This window comes from Hyla sarda, chromosome 4 (genome assembly GCF_029499605.1).
Source record: "Hyla sarda isolate aHylSar1 chromosome 4, aHylSar1.hap1, whole genome shotgun sequence".
Lineage (NCBI taxonomy): Eukaryota > Metazoa > Chordata > Amphibia > Anura > Hylidae > Hyla > Hyla sarda.
In genome coordinates, this window is record NC_079192.1 from 37,067,971 (window position 1) to 37,084,701 (window position 16,731).

The 16,731-nt window shown below is 48.0% G+C and overlaps 1 protein-coding gene across 2 annotated transcripts in view; it reads right to left on the reverse strand.

The window, feature by feature from the left end:
* Positions 1-16,731, reverse strand: part of SPC24 (SPC24 component of NDC80 kinetochore complex) — an 80,234-nt gene that overhangs the window by 25,119 nt on the left and 38,384 nt on the right. The gene's annotated exons all lie outside the window — the stretch shown is intronic.

A 16,731-nucleotide genomic window follows, 5' to 3' on the forward strand; every position in this document is an offset into this window, starting at 1 on the left:
AGGGTGCGTTCACATGCTTGGATGTATAGGGAGAGGTATAAGCAGTAGAAAGAGAGAAGTGCTCATGCTGCTGTACAGAACACTGGTGAGACCTCACTTGGAGTATTGTGCGCAGTACTGGAGGCCGTACCTCCAGAAGGATATAGATACTCTAGAGAGAGAGTTCAGAGAAGATACTAAACTAGTACATGGATTGCAGGATAAAACTTAGCAGGAAAGGTTAAAGGACCTTAACATGTATAGAAGAAAGAAGAGACATAGGGGATATGATAGAGACTTTTAAATACATAAAGGGAATCGACATGGTAAAGGAGGAGAGCATATTTAACAGAAGAAAAACTACCACAAGAGGATATAGTTTTAACTCCTTGGGGACGAAGGGCGTATGCATACGCCCTCGCTTCCCGTCACTTAAGGACAGAGGGCGTATCCATACGCCCTCGGCATTTCCGATCACTGACGCTCGCCGGGCGGTGATCGGACCGGGATGCCTGCTGATATCTATCAGCAGGCATCCCGTGGCAATGCCTAGGGTGGTCCTGAGACCCCCCATATCGGCGATCGCAGCAAATCCGGGCTCCCGATCCCGAACTCCCGGAAAATAAGACTGATCGGAGCTGTCAGAGACAGCTCCATCCAGCCTAAAGCATAGGAGCGAGGTGGCAGTGTTGCCACCCCCTCCTATCCCCTGCCATTGGTCGGTCAGGCTGACCACCAATGGCAGGAGGGGGGCGGGGGGGTTAGAGTTCATTTCCCCCCACTCTGCGCACCGATCAAAGTCGGTACAGAGCGGGGGGACATGGCCTGGCTTACCCGGACCTGCGGCGGCATCCCGGAGCAGCGGCGGCAGGAGGAAGAGCAGCGGCAGGAAAGTGCGGCTGAGAAGGCTGCAGTGAAGATCGCGATAAGTGATCTTCACTGTGGCCTTCTAAAAGCTGCAAAACTACAACTCCCAGCATGCCTACACAGCCAAAGGCTGTCTGGGCATGCTGGGAGTTGTAGATTTGCAATATCTGGAGGGTCACAGTTTGGAGACCACTGTGTAATGGTCTCTAAACTGTGGTCCTCCAGATGTTGCAAAACTACAACTCCCAGCATGCCCAGACAATCAGGGATGCTGGGCGTGTAGTTCTGCAATATCTGGCCCTTCAGATGTTGCAGAACTACAACTCCCAGCATGCCTGGGCATGCTTGGAGTTGTAGTTTTGCAACATCTGGAGGGCTACAGTTTGGAGGCCACTGTTCTTCCCCAGTTGTTGCATAACTACAACTCCTAGCATGCCCAGACTTTCCAGGCATGCTGGGAGTTGTAGTTTTGCAACATCTGAAGGGCCAGATATTGCAGAACTACACACCCAGCATCCCTGACTGTACGGGCATGCTGGGAATTGTAGTTTTGCAAAAGCTGTAGGCACACTGGTTGCGAAACACTGAGCTACAGTCTGTTTCCTAACTCAGTGATTCCAACCCGTGTGCCTCCAGCTGTTGCAAAACTACAACTCCCAGAGTGCACTGACAGACCGTACATGCTGGGAGTTGTAGTCTTGCAACAGCTGGAGGCACATGGGTTGGAATCAACTCAGTGGTTCCCCACCAGTGTGCCTACAGCTGTTGTAAAACTACAACTCCCAGCATGTCAGTGCATTCTGGAAGTTGTCATTTTGCCACAGCTGAAGGTTTGGGGTGCCCCCCCCCCCCCCCCCCCATATAAATGTACAGGGTACATTCACACGGGCATGTTTACAGTGGGTTTCCTTCAAGGAAACTTACGGTGAACCCCTGCCTGTGTGAATGTACCCTAAAAACACTACACTACACTAACAAATAATAAAAAGTTAAACACTACACATACACCCCCTTAAACGTCTCATACGGCAGTGTTTCCTAAACGGCACCTCCAGCTGTGGCAAAACTCCCAGTGTTTCCGGACAGCCATAGACAGTCCTGGCAGGCTGGGAGTCTTGCAACAGCTGGAGGCACCCTGTGGGAGACACTGCTGTAGGGTTTTGGTGGAGACAAGCCCCATCCTTGTAACCATGTCCACCCCTACTGCAAATTCCTTATTCAGGCCTCAAATGCGCATGGCGCTCTCTCACTTCAGAGCCCTGTCGTATTTCAAGGCAACAGTTTAGGGCCACATATGGTGTATCTCCATACTCGGCAGAAATTGCGTTACAAATTTTGGGGGGATTTTTCTCCGATTACCCTTTGTAGAGATGGTAAATTTGGGGAAAAAAACCTGCACTTTAGTGAAATTTTTTTTTTTTTTCATTTACACATCCGAATTTAACGAAAAGTCGTCAAACACCTGTGGGGTGTTAAGGCTCACCGGACCCCTTGTTACGTGCCTTGAGGGGTGTAGTTTCCAAAATAGTATGCCATGTGTTTTTTATTTTTTTTTGCTGTCCTGGCACCATAGGGGCTTCCTAAATGCGACATTCCCCCAAAAACCATTTCAGCAAAACTCGCTCTCCAAAATCCCATTGTCGCTCCTTCCCTTCTGAGCCCTCTACTGCGCCCGCCGAACACTTGACATACACATATGAGGTATTTCCTTACTCGAGAGAAATTGGGTTACAAATTTTGGGGGGCTTTTTCTCCTTTTACCCCTTGTAACATTTCAAAAACTGGGTCTACAAGAACATGAAAGTGTAAAAAATTAAGATTTTGAATATTCTCCTTCATTTTGCTGCTATTCCTGTGAAATACCTAAAGGGTTAACAAACTTACTGAATGTCATTTTGAATACTTTGAGGGGTGCAGTTTTTATAATGGGGTAATTTATGGGGTATTTCTAATATGAAGGCCCTTCAAATCCACTTCAAAACTGAACTGGCCCCTAAAAAAGTTCGATTTTGAAAATTTTGTGAAAAATTGGAAAATTGCTTCTGAACTTTTAAGCCCTCTGATGTTTTCCAAAAGTAAAAACATGTCAACTTTATGATGCAAACATAAATAAGACATATTGTATATGTGAATCAAAATATTATTTTAGAATGTTTATTTTCCTTACAAGCAGAGAGCTTCAAAGTTAGAAAAATGCAACATTTTCAATTTTTTCATCAAATTTTGGAATTTTTCACCAAGAAATTATGCAAGTATCGACAAAAATTTACCACTAACATAAAGTAGAATATGTCACGAAAAAACAATTTTGGAATCAGAATGAAAACTAAAAGCATCCCAGAGTTATTAATGCTTAAAGGAGTAGTCCAGTGGTGACTCAGTGGTTTACAACTTATCCCCTATCTTAAGGATAGGGGATAAGTTGCAGATCGCGGGGGGTCCGACCCCTGGGGCCCCCCGCGATCTCCTGTACGGAGCCCCGACAGCCCGCGGGAAGGGGGCGTGTCGACCTCCGCACGAAGCGGCGGCCGACACGCCCCCTCAATACAACTCTATGGCAGAGCCGAAGCGCTGCCTTCAGCAATCTCCGGCTCTGCCATTGAGATGTATTGAGGGGGCGTGTCGGCCGCCGCCTCGTGCGGGGGTCGACACCCGCTATCTCGGCGGAGAGCCGGGGCCCCGTACAGAGAGATCGCGGGGGGCCCCAGCGGTCGGACCCCCCGGGATCTCAAACTTATCCCCTATCCTTAGGATAGGGGATAAGTTTTTCACCACTGGACTACCCCTTTAAAGTGACAGTGGTCAGAATTGCAAAAAATGCTCCCGTCCTTAGGGTTATAATGGGCTCCGTCCCCAAGGAGTTAAGTTAGAGGGGCAAAGGTTTAAAAGTAATATCAGGAAGTATTACTTTACTGTGAGAGTAGTGGATGCATGGAATAGCCTTCCTTCAGAAGTGGTCGCTGCAAATACAGTGAAGGAGTTTAAGCATACATGGGATAAGCATAAGGCTATCCTTCATATAAGATAGGGCCAGGGACTATTGATAGGATTCAGAGTATTGGGCAGACTCGATGGGCCAAATGGTTCTTATCTGCCGACACATCCTATGTTTCTATTAGGCTGTTTGTTATTTTTTGACAGATTAAACAGAGAAAAGCAAAAAAAGGGAAAATAATAAAATCAGTTGCCAAACAATAATAAAAAAAAAATAATTGGCAGAAAATTGATAACAAAGCATCAGAAAATTTCTTTAAAGGAGTATTCCGGGATATGAAAACTTATCCCCTATCCATAGGGGGGCCCGGCTCTTTGCCGAAATAGCGCTTTTCCACCACCGCATGACGCAACGCCGACATGTCCCCTCAATACATCTCTATGGCAGAGCCGGAGACTGACGAATGCAGCGCTCCGGCTCTCCCGTAGAGATGAATGGAGGGGGTGTCATGCGGTGGTCAGACACGCCCCCTTGACGCTGACTGCCTGGGCACCATATGGGATATTGCGGTTGGACCCCCTGATCTAAAACTTATCCCCTTTTCATATCCCGAAGTACTCCTTTAACCAGTTTTTTTATAGAACTACTTCTGAAAAACATGACTGATTTTATTTTTATTTTTTTTGCTATGGCTACACACAAATGGGCGAAAAAAGTGTTCGATCAGATTTGGCACATTTCAATATAGGCTTTTTTCTAAGGTGGGGGAAGAAGTTATTGTGTAAAAATGTTCGCTATATTTATTTTCACAGTTTTTCTGGTGGGGTCAAATGCGGAAATTGCATGGAATTTTTTTTAAAGTTAAACAATGGGAGAAAAGGCAGGCATCCAGGAACTACCCACTCGCTATGCTACCTAGAGAGAGTGGGGTTCACTAGTATTTACTGAGGATCTGAGGCAGTCTTTGTGGCAGGCGTGAAAATCTGAGCCAGCTTGGATTTTTGCAACAATTTACAATTGTACAGGTGCCACTTGTTTCTAAAGTCACGCCATGAGGGCTGAGTCTCACCCCTCTTCCTTGGTGTGAGCAGCATACACTGCTAAAAGTTTCCCAAAAATTTCGCAAATCAGGGGTTTTGCGCAGGATTATTGGACTTTCGGCAGTCTGCATTGCTTACGTAGATCGATAAATCTCCTCCCCGTGTGTATAAACAGCTTGGCTTAACAGCATTCAAATCAGTGTTGTTTTTCCACGTGGTTTTTAACCCCTTAAGGACTGAGCATTTTTCCATTTTTGCACTTTCGTTTTTTCCTCCTTACCATTTAAAAATCATTACCCTTTCAATTTTGCACCTACAGACCCATATGATGGCTTGTTTTTTTGCACCACCAATTCTACTTTGTAATGACATCAGTCATTTTACCCAGAAATCTACAGCAAAATATATATATATATATATATATATGTGGGACAAAATTGGAAAAACAAACGCCATTTTGTAAATTTTGGGGGCTTCCGTTTCTACGCAGTACATTTTTCGGTAAAAAGGACACCTTTTTCTTTATTTTGTAGGTTCATACGAATAAAAGGATACCCTACTTATATAGGTTTGATTTTGTTTTACTTTGGGTTTTTTTTGTTTTGATTGGTCTTTTTGATCACTTTTTATAATTTTTTTATGGTATAAAAACTGACCAAAAATATGTTATTTTGGACTTTGGAATTTTTTACGTGTACACCATTGACCGTGCGGTTTAATTAACAATATATTCGGACATGGACGCACGCGGCAATTTCACGTCAAGTCAATCACACTTCTGTGAAATCACACAGACCACTCAGGAAGCAACACTGATTGACAATCAATTTCACATGCTGTTGTGCACATGGAACAGACAACAGGTGGAAATTATAGGCAATCAGCAAGACACCCCCCAAAAAAGGAGTGGTTCTGCAGGTGGTGACCACAGACCACTTCTCAGTTCCTCTGCTTCCTGGCTGATGTTTTGGTCACTTGAATGCTGGCAGTGCTTTAACTCTAGCAGCATGAGACGGAGTCTACAACCCACACAAGTAGCTCAGGTTGTGCAGCTCATCCAGGATGGCACATCAATGCGAGCTGTGGCAAGAAGATTTGCGGTGTCTGTCAGCGTAGTGTCTAGAGCATGGAGGCTAGAAGGAGACAGGCCAGTACATCAGGAGACGTGGAGGAGGCCGTAGGAGGGCAACAACCCAGCAGCAGGACCGCTACCTCTGTCTTTGTGCAAGGAGGAGCACTGCCAGAGCCCTGCAAAATGACCTCCAGCAGGCCACAAATGTGCATGTGTCCACTCAATCAGTCAGAAACAGACTCCATGAGGGTGGTATGAGGGCCCGACATCCACAGGTGGGGGTTGTGCTTACGGCCCAACACCGTGCCGGACGTTTGGCAATTGCCAGAGAACACCAAGATTGGCAAATTCGCCGCTGGCGCCATGTGCTTTTCACAGATGAAAGCAGGTTAACACTAAGCACATGTGACAGATTCTGGAAACGCTGTGGAGAACGTTCTGCTGCCTGCAACATCTTCCAGCATGACCGGTTTGGCGATGGGTCAGTAATGGTGTGGGGTGGCATTTCTTTGCAAATCCCTCCAAGTGCTTGCCAGAAGTAGCCTGACTGCCATTAGGTACCGAGATGAGATCCTCACACCCCTTGTAAGACCATATGCTGGTGCGGTTGGCCCTGGGTTCCTCCTAATACAAGACAATGCTAGACCTCATGTGGCTGGAGTGTGTCAGCAGTTCCTGCAAGAGGAAGGCATTGATGCTATGGACTTGCCCGCCCGTTCGCCAGACCTGAATCCGACTAAGCACATCTGGAACATCATATCTCGCTCCATCCACAAACATAGCATTGCACCACAGACTGTCCAGGAGTTGGCGGATGCTTTAGTCCAGGTCTGGGAGGACATCCCTCAGGAGACCATCCTCCACCTCATCAGGTGGATGCCCAGGCGTTGTAGAGAGGTCATACGAGCATGTGGAGGCCACACACACACTACTGAGCCTCATTTTGACTTGTTTTAAAGGACAAATGCAGCGCAATATACACTTATCCCCTATCTACAAGATAGGGGATAAGTGTTTGATCGTGGGGGGTCCGACCGCTGGGACCCCCCACGATCTCCTGTACGGGGCCGCGGCTGTGCCGTGGCTCTCCCGTGCAGGGGGCGTGCCTGCCGCAGCATGACGTTGCGGCCGGCACACCTCCTCCATGCATCTCTATGGGAGGAGACAGGGCGTCACCGTCAACCTCTAGGCCGATGCTGCGCGCCTTAGCGCTCACTATGAGCGCTAATGCCGGCGCCCCGTTGGGGAGATCTCGGGGGTCCCAGCGGTCGGACCCCCACGATCAAACACTTATCCCCTATCTTGTAGACAGGGGATAAGTGTATATTGCGCTGCAGTTGTCCTTTAACCCCTTAAGGACCAAGGACGTACCGGTACGTCCTTGGTCCTGCTCTTCTGATATAACGCGGGGTTACACAGTAACCCCGCGTCATATCATGGCGGGCCCGGCGTCATAGTGAAGCCGGGACCCGCCTCTAATAGCGCGCAGCGCCGATCGCGGCGCCGCGCGCTATTAACCCTTTAGCCGCGCGCTCAGAGCTGAGCCGCGCGGCTAAAAGTGAAAGTTCCCGGCTAGCTCAGTCGGGCTGTTCGGGATAGCCGCGGCTAATCGCGGCATCCCGAACAGCTGACAGGACAGCGGGAGGGCCCCTTCCTGCCTCCTCGCTGTCCGATCGCCGAATGACTGCTCAGTGCCTGAGATCCAGGCATGAGCAGTCATGCGGCAGAATCGTTGATCACTGGTTTCTTATGAGAAACCAGTGATCAACATAGGAGATCAGTGTGTGCAGTGTTATAGGTCCCTGCAAAAAAAAAGTGAATAAAGATCATTTAACTCCTCCCCTATTAAAAGTTTGAATCACCCCCTTTTCCAATAAAAAAAAAAAACACAGTGTAAATAAAAATAAACATATATGGTATCACCGCATGCGGAAATGTCCGAATTATAAAAATATATCATTAATTAAACCGCTCGGTCAATGGCGTGCGCGCAAAAAAATTCCAAAGTCCAAAATAGTGCATTTTTGGTCACTTTTTATATAATTTAAAAATGTCCTATCAATGCAAAAATGGTACCGTTAAAAACTTCAGATCACGGCGCAAAAAATGAGCCCTCATACCGCCCCATACACGGAAAAATAAAAAAGTTATAGGGGTCAGAAGATGACAATTTTAAACGTATTAATTTTCCTGCATGTAGTTATGATTTTTTCCAGAAGTCCGACAAAATCAAACCTATATAAGTAGGGTATCATTTTAATCGTATGGACCTACAGAATACATATCAGGTGTCATTTTTACCGAAAAATGTACTACGTAGAAACAGAAGCCCCCAAAAGTTACAAAACAGCGTTTTTTTTTTTCAATTTTGTCGCACAATGATTTTTTTTCCCGCTTCACCGTAGATTTTTGGGCAAAATGACTGATGTCATTACAAAGTAGAATTGGTGGCGCAAAAAATAAGCCATCATATGGATTTTAGGTGCAAATTTGAAAGAGTTATGATTTTTTAAAGGCAAGGAGCAAAAAACGAAAATGCAAAAACGGAAAACCCCCCGGTCCTTAAGGGGTTAAGGACATTACATCAAAGTTGGATCAGCCTGTAGTGGGGTTTTCCACTTTGATTGTGAGTGTGACTCCATATCCAGACCTCCATGGGTTGATAAATTTGATTTCCATTGATAATTTTTGTGTGATTTTGTTGTCGGCACATTCAACTATGTAAAGACGAAAGTATTTCATACGATTAGTTCATTCAGATCTAGGATGTGTTATCTTAGTGTTCCCTTTATTTTTTTGAGCAGTGTATTTTTATTTACATAGTTTTTTTTTTTTATGGGAAAAGGGGGGGGGGTGATTCAAACTTTTATTAGGGCCCTTCCCTAATAGTTTGAATCATCCCCCTTTTCCTATTTTAAAAAAATTATGTAAATACAATAATCACATTTATTAACAATTTTTTTACACTTTTTTTTTTTTTTTTTAAGTTATAGCCCCCATAGTGGACTATAACATGCAATAAACTGCAAACACTGATCAATGCTATGCCATAGCATTGCATTGATCAGTGTTGTCGGCGCTCCACTGTTTCTGCCTGGATCTCAGGCATGGAGCAGTGAATCGCTGATCGAACAACGAGGAGGCAGGTAGGAACCCTCCTTGTGTCCCGATCAGCCCGACTGAGCTGCCAGGAATGCTTTTTATATATATATATATATATATATATATATATATATATATATATGTATATATATTCAGCAAACCAATGTAGAATAAAGACAGCGGCAGCTCACCAAATGAAAGCAAGGCTTCTTTTATTTTCAGCGGGTTGACATACAGGTGCAATTTCACAGTAACAGAGTGACGTCCGTTTCACACAGAAGAAGCACGATTCTGTGTGAAACGGACGTCGCTCTGTTACTGTGAAATTGCACCTGTATGTCCACCCGCTGAAAATAAAAGAAGCCTTGCTTTCATTTGGTGAGCTGCCGCTGTTCTACATTTGTTTGCTGAATTCTGATTACTGAACTGTTCTGCTGAGTACCACCTTAAAGGAGTAGTCCAGTGGTGACTCAGTGGTGAGCAACTTATCCCCTATCCTAAGGATAGGGGATAAGTTGCAGATCGCGGGGGGGTCCGACCGCTGGGGCCTCCTGCGATCTCCTGTACGGAGCCCCGACAGCCCGCGGGAAGGGGGCGTGTCGACCTCCGCACGAGGCGGCGGCCGACACGCCCCCTCAATACAACTCTATGGCAGAGCCGAAGCGCTGCCTTCGGCAATCTCCGGCTCTGCCATTGAGATGTATTGAGGGGGCGTGTCGGCCGCCGCTTCGTGCGGGGGTCGACACCCGCTATCTGGCTGGAGAGCCCGGGGCCCCGTACAGAGAGATCGCAGGGGGCCCCAGCGGTCGGACCCCCCGCGATCTCAAACTTATCCCCTATCTTTAGGATAGGGGATAAGTTTTTCACCACTGGACTACCCCTTTAAGGCTGTGACTAAGTGACTGTGCTGCATTGAAGAGTTGGAGATTGCTGCGTACCTGAAATATTGCAGTAGTGCCAGTTGATTCTCTCTCTATCTCTATATATACACACACACACTATAGACGCGGCGATCAACATTGATCGCTGCGTCTGAAGGGTTAATACCGGGCATCACCACGATCGGTGATGTCCGGTATTAGCCACGGGTCCCGGCTACCGTTAGCTGCTGGGACCAACCCGCTATATCGCGGGCGCAGGACATGCAGGTTAACCCCCTACTCTGGTGGAAAACTTTTTTTTTTTTTTTTTTTATTAACTGGTGCCAGAAAGTTAAACAAATTTGTAATGACTTCTATTTAAAAATCTTAATTCTTCTAGTACTTATCAGCTGCTGTATGCTCCAGAGGAATTTATTTTCTTTTTGAATTTCTTTTCTGTCTTACCACAGTGCTCTCTGCTGTCCATGTCAGTAACTGTCTAGAGCAGGAGCAAATCCCCATAGCAAACCTATGCTTCGCTGGACAGTTCCTGACATGGACAGCAGAGAGCACTGTGGTCACACAGAAAAGAACTGCACAACTTCCTCTGTAGCATTCAGCAGCTGATAAGTACTGGAAGCATTAAGATTTTTAAATAGAAGTAATTTACAAAGTTGTTTAACTTTCTGGCACCAGTTGGTTTAAAAAACAAAAATGTTTCCCACCTGAGTCCCCTTTTAGGGTCTATTCACACGTACAGTATTCTGCACAGATTTGATGCGCAGGATTTCAAGCTGTGTTCAGTCATTCAGTTTACATTGAAATCTGCAGCAGAAAATCCTGCGCATCAAATCTGCACTGAATACTTTGTATGAATAGACCAGCTTATGGCAGCTTATATGTATATCATAGTGACGTTATTGACGCATTGTAATAGGCAGGTGCCCTGGGTGGGGTTCCTTTGCTGAGGGGGCTCACCCCGTTTTGTGCTTTGGCTGTTTTTGGCCTTTTTAAAGTATTTTTAACGATCTTGTCTGTCTTTTTGATATATGTATTAATAAAGAGAATTTTTTGATATTTACCTTATATGGGTGTGCGCTGTTTTACGTGTTTCTTTTTCTTCTGGATATTGTGCTATATTTGATACGTATAGCAGCAACCCTTTTTCTAATTGATGTTGCTGAGCCCACCCATACTTTAGTGGTTGCGTCTTGGAAGTCGGACTCCAACCGGTCCGGACGTTTTGCGCCCAAATCAGGCAATCGCAAACCCACTTCTGCAGGAAGTGAGGCCCCCACCCGCGGTTTCTTCTTGGGTGGGAGGTCATCTCTTACTTTTTCGAGACATCTGGACCTCACACATTCAGGACTCTTGGGTCAGGGACGTGGTGTCCAACGGTTACCGAATCGAATTTGCCTCCCTTCCGAGGGATTGCTTTTTTCGATCCCGGGCCCCCCGGTCTCCTTCTCTGGCGAAGCACTTTCGAGCGGCTCTCCAGTCTCTGCTTCTCCAGGGGGTTATCGTTTCCGTTCCTCCAGGGGAACGTTTTCGGGGTTTCTATTCCAATCTTTTTGTGGTTCCCAAGAAGGACGGTTCTGTGCGACCAATCCTAGACCTCAAGCGTCTCAACCGTCCTCTTTTGATCCGCCACTTCCGAATGGAATCTCTCCGTTCGGTGGTGGCGTCCTTGGAACAAGGGGAGTTCCTTTCATCGGTGGACATCAAGGATGCCTACCTCCATGTGCCAATATTTCCAGGCCATCATCGGTACCTCCGCTTTGCGGTTCCGGAGGGGCATTTTCAATTTGTAGCCCTCCCCTTTGGTCTAGCCACGGCTCCTCGGGTCTTTACAAAGATCCTTGCGCCAGTGATGGGCCTGTTACGGTCGAGGGGAATATCGGTGATACCCTACGTGGACGACCTTGTCATCAAGGCTCCAACTGGAGCCTGGAGAATCTGGACATCACTCTACACACTCTGGATCGCTTCGGGTGGATGGTCAACCGGGACAAGTCAGTCCTCCGTCCTACCCAGTCTCTAACCTTGCTGGGACTTCGATTCGACACTGCCTCTGCCCGAATTTGTCTCCAGCCGGACAAACGTCTGGCCCTTCTGTCGGGGGCCCGCTCCCTTCGGACCCAGGTCTCAGTCCCCATCCGCACTTGTATGGAAGTCCTGGGTCGGATGGTGGCAACTATGGAGGCCGTACCCTTTGCCCAGTTTCATTACCGCCCCTTCAACTGGCGATTCTCTCTCGATGGAACAGGTCTCCTCTGTCCCTCGATCGTCAGATTGTTCTCCCTCGCAGGGTCCGTCAGTCTCTGCTCTGGTGGCTCCGCTCCCCCCTTCTTCTCCAAGGGCGGTCATTTCTTCCCCTTCACTGGCAGGTAATTACAACGGATGCCAGCCTGTCGGGCTGGGGTGGCGTGTTCAGGGCTTGGACGGTTTAGGGACTCTGGTCTCCCCGGGAGACCCTTCTTCCGATAAACATATTGGAATTAAGGGCAATTCTTCTTTGTCTTCTTCATTGGGAGTCCCGTCTTCAGTCCCGTCCAGTCGGACAACGCCACGCCCGTTCGTGGCGTACAAAAATCTACAGGGCGGCACTCGCAGCCATGGCGAGGTGACCAAGATTCTCACCTGGGTGGAAAGCAAGGTTCCGGCCATTTCGGCGATTCACATTCCGGGAGTGCTCAACTGGGAAGCGGACTTCCTCAGTCGGTCCTCACCCGACCCCGGCGAGTGGTCTCTACATCCAGAGGTCTTCGCCCAACTCTGCGACCTCTGAGGCATTCCGGACGTGGACCTCTTCGCGTCCCGGCACAATCGGAAGATCCTTCCTTTTGTGTCAAAGTCCCTCAGGCTCTGGCCGTGGACGCCCTAGTGATTCCTTGGGTGGGGTTTTCCCTACCCTATCTGTTACCTCCCCTTCCACTCCTTCCCAAGGTGCTGAGGAAGCTCAAAGCAGAGGACGTCCCCGCCATTCTGGTAGCTCCAGATTGGCCCCGAAGGTCATGGTACACCGACGTAGTCAGGCTCCTGGACGACGCTCCACTGCACCTTCCGCTCTGCCCGGACCTGCTCTCTCAGGGTCCTCTTTGCCACCCCAATTTACAGTCGCTGCATTTGATGGCGTGGCAGTTGAGACGGTTTTGATGGCCCGCGGGTTCTCTTCCCAAGTCATTCACACCATGCTCAGGGCTCGTAAGCCCTCCTCCGCAAGAGTTTACCACCGTACTTGGCGGTCTTATTTTCGTTGGTGTGAAGCTCAGGACTTCTCCCCGGTAACCTTCTCGGTTCCCCGTCTTCTCTCCTTTTTGCAGTCGGGGTTGGAACTGGGGTTGTCTCTTAGTTCACTTAAAGGTCAGGTTTCGGCCCTTGCTGTTCTTTCCCAGCAGCCCCTGGCTTTTAATTCTCATGTCCGGACCTTCCTTCAAGGAGTGGCACACGCTGTTCCTCCTTATCGGTCACCCTCTCCCCCTTGGGACTTGAATTTGGTTCTGAGTGCCCTCATGGGTGCACCCTTTGAGCCCCTTAGAGAGGTGTCTCTCCGCCTCCTTTCTTGGAAAGTGGCATTTCTTGTTGCTATCACCTCCATCCGGAGGGTGTCTAAATTGGCAGCTCTTTCCTGCCGTTCTCCGTTTCTGGTGATCCACCAGGACAAGGTTGTTTTCCGGCCAGATCCTTCCTTTTTGCCTAAGGTGGTTTCGGCCTGTCATCTCAATGAGGACATTGTCCTCCCATCTTTTTGTCCTGCTCCTTCTCATCCTAAGGAGTGCTTACTACACAAGCTGGATGTAGTTCGGGCTGTTCGGTCTTATCTCTCCATCACTTCTTCGTTTCGTCAGTGTGATTCCTTTTTCGTCCTTACGGAAGGTCGTCGCAAGGGACAATCTGCTTCCAAGGCCACCATTTCTCGGTGGATTCGGTCCGCCATTTCGGAAGCCTATCGCTGTAAGGGGAAGATTCCTCCTTTCAGGGTTGTTGCTCATTCTACCCGTTCTGTTGGGGCATCCTGGGCTCTCCAGAATAGAGCCTCGGCCTTGCAGATTTGCAAGGCGGCTACCTGGTCGTCTTTGCACACTTTCTCGAGGTTTTACCGAGGTCATACTTTCGCATCGGCTTATGCTAGTCTGGGTCATAAAGTGTTGCAGACGGCAGTGGATCGGCCGTCTGCCTGACTGCTTATCTGCCCACCCAAGGGACGGCTTTGGTATGTCCCACGGTCTGTGTCCCCCAATGGAGCCGATAGAGAAAAGGAGATTTTTGTTTACTTACCGTAAAATCTCTTCCTCGGAGGATTCATTGGGGGACACAGCTCCCGCCCTTTTTGGGATTTCCTTTGGTTCTCTGTTCGAGGGTGTGTTCAGTTATTTTTTTCTTCTGGTTCTCGGACAGTTTGGGGTTTTTCTTTGACCTGTTGGTCTCCTCCTATTGCTCTGGAACTTAAACTGATTAGCTCAGGGCCTGAAGGCGGGTATATCCTGCTGGGAGGAGCCGACTTTTTTTTATTACCATAGTGTCACACCTCCTAGAGACAGCAGCATACACCCACGGTCTGTGTCCCCCAATGGATCCTCCGAGAAAGAGTTTTTACGGTAAGTAAACAAAAATCTCCTTTTATTCACTTTTTTTTTCACTTTTTTTTTTTTTGCAGTGTTATAGCTCCCATAGGGGGCTATAACACTGCACACACTGATCTTTTACATTGATCACTGGTTTCTCATAGGAAACCAGTGATCGATGATCTTGCCGCTTGACTGCTCATGCCTCGATCTCAGGCACTGAGCAGTCATTCGTCGATCGGACACCAGGAGGCAAGGTAGGAGAACCTCCTCGTGTCTAACAGCTGTTCGAGACACCGCGGCGATCCTGAACAGCTCCCTGAGATGACCGGCATGGTTTCACTTTCACTTTAGACGCAGCGTTCAACTTTGAACGCCGCGTCTAAAGGGTTAATAGCGTGCGGCACCGCGATCACTGCCGCGCGCTATTAGCCACAGGTCTCGGCTGTTGTTAGAGGCCGGGCTCAACCCGCTATACGTCGTGGCGCGTTATAGAAAGGGAAAGGACTCAGGACGTCCTTGGTCCTTAAGGGGTTAAAATAAAATGTTAATGATACCGTACGGTGAACGGCGTGAACGTAAAAAATAAAAAAAAGGCCAAAATAGCTGCTTTTTTATAACATTTTATTCCCAAAAAAAAAAAATTTATTAATAGTTTTATTTAAGCTGCACCGCTGTCTGTTGCCTGGTGGCCGTCCGTTTGTCCTGCCCTGCCCTGCCCGACTGCTCCTAACCGTCCTCCTCATCGATTGTGAGTATGACTGAGACACGCATAGCCACACTTAATGTACAGGGATTTAATGTTTCAAAAAAAGGGCCAAAGCTCTATACCAAATGCACAAATGGAAAATTGGGATTATTTGTCTCCAAGAGACTCACTTTAAAACTGGCCATGTCCCCGCTAGGATCAGCCGATACTTCCCCACCTGGTACCACAGTACCAATCCAGACTCCCGATCGAGGGGGGTGTCGATCAGTATACACCGCTCGCTCCCCTTTACTGTACTATCGGTTCTATCAGACCCTGAGGCTAGATACCTCTTCATTTGGGATACTATTCTGGACCAGGTGGTGACAGTGGCGACGATCTATGCCCCCAATAGCGCCCAGATAACATTTCTCTCTAGCACTCTCGAGGAACTGTCCTCTTTTACTCAGGGCATGCTGCTGTTGGGTGGAGATTTTAACACCCCGCTGCAGCCACTTCTAGACACATCTGCACAACGATCTAGTCTTCCCTACCATCAGCTGAGCAGTCTACGCCGTTTACAACATTCTCTCCAACTTTGTGACGCCTGGCGCCTCCAACACCCCTCTGATAGGGACTACACTTTCTTTTCCAGACCGCACAACACTTACAGCAGGATTGATTATCTTTTTGTTCCGCATTTTTTATCTCCCCCGGCTTACTAATACACATATTGGCAACATCTACTTGTCTGACCATGCTCCTGTTTTCGGTTCCTTCCTGATCCCCTCCCGTAATACCCCACAGTTTATGTGGCGACTCAATGAGTCCCTGCTCACTGACTCACTTTGCACCACTGAGCTCAAATCCACAATAGCGCACTTTATCATTGATCATGCTTCTGATCATTCCCCCCCCAGGTCCAATGGGAAGCCCTGAAGTGTGTCTTGATTGGGGTGTTGATCAAACATGGCTCCCGGTTGAAGCGTGAAAAGGCGGCCAAACTGAAGCGCCTCTTTGATACGCTTAGCATACTGGAGACATTACACAAGCAGTCCTTTCAGGAATCTGTCCTGAGGGTCTTAGCTAAAGTTTGCCATGAGATTACCTCCCTCCTCAATGATTCTTATCGATACTTTAAACAGAGATGCTCTCGCTCTTTTTATGAGTGGGGGAATAATCCGGGGAAGTACCTAGCCAGAGCATTGAGAGATAGTAGGGCTGCTCTATACGTCCCCTCCATCATCACCCAAGATGGTTCCAAAAGTCACCTCACCGGGGAAATTTTGAAACCGTTTGTAGGCTACTATAAAACACTTTACAACCTTCCCCAGCCTACTGAGACTCTTCCCCAGGGTACCGCGCCGATCTCGCTCGCGACCTACATACATAACACGGCCCTTCCGGTTTTGCCCGTGGAGACGAGGGAGGCCCTGGAAGCTCCATTTCTGCTAGAAGAGATAGCCACAGCCATATCCAACCTGCCTTCGGGCAAGAGTCCGGGCCCTGACGGCTACACGGGCAAATTCTATAAGTCTCTAAAATCCGAGTTGTCTCCCCTGATGTGCCGCTCTTTCGATAACATAACCCCCCTCTCGGGATTCCCCTCGGCCGCTCTGAAAG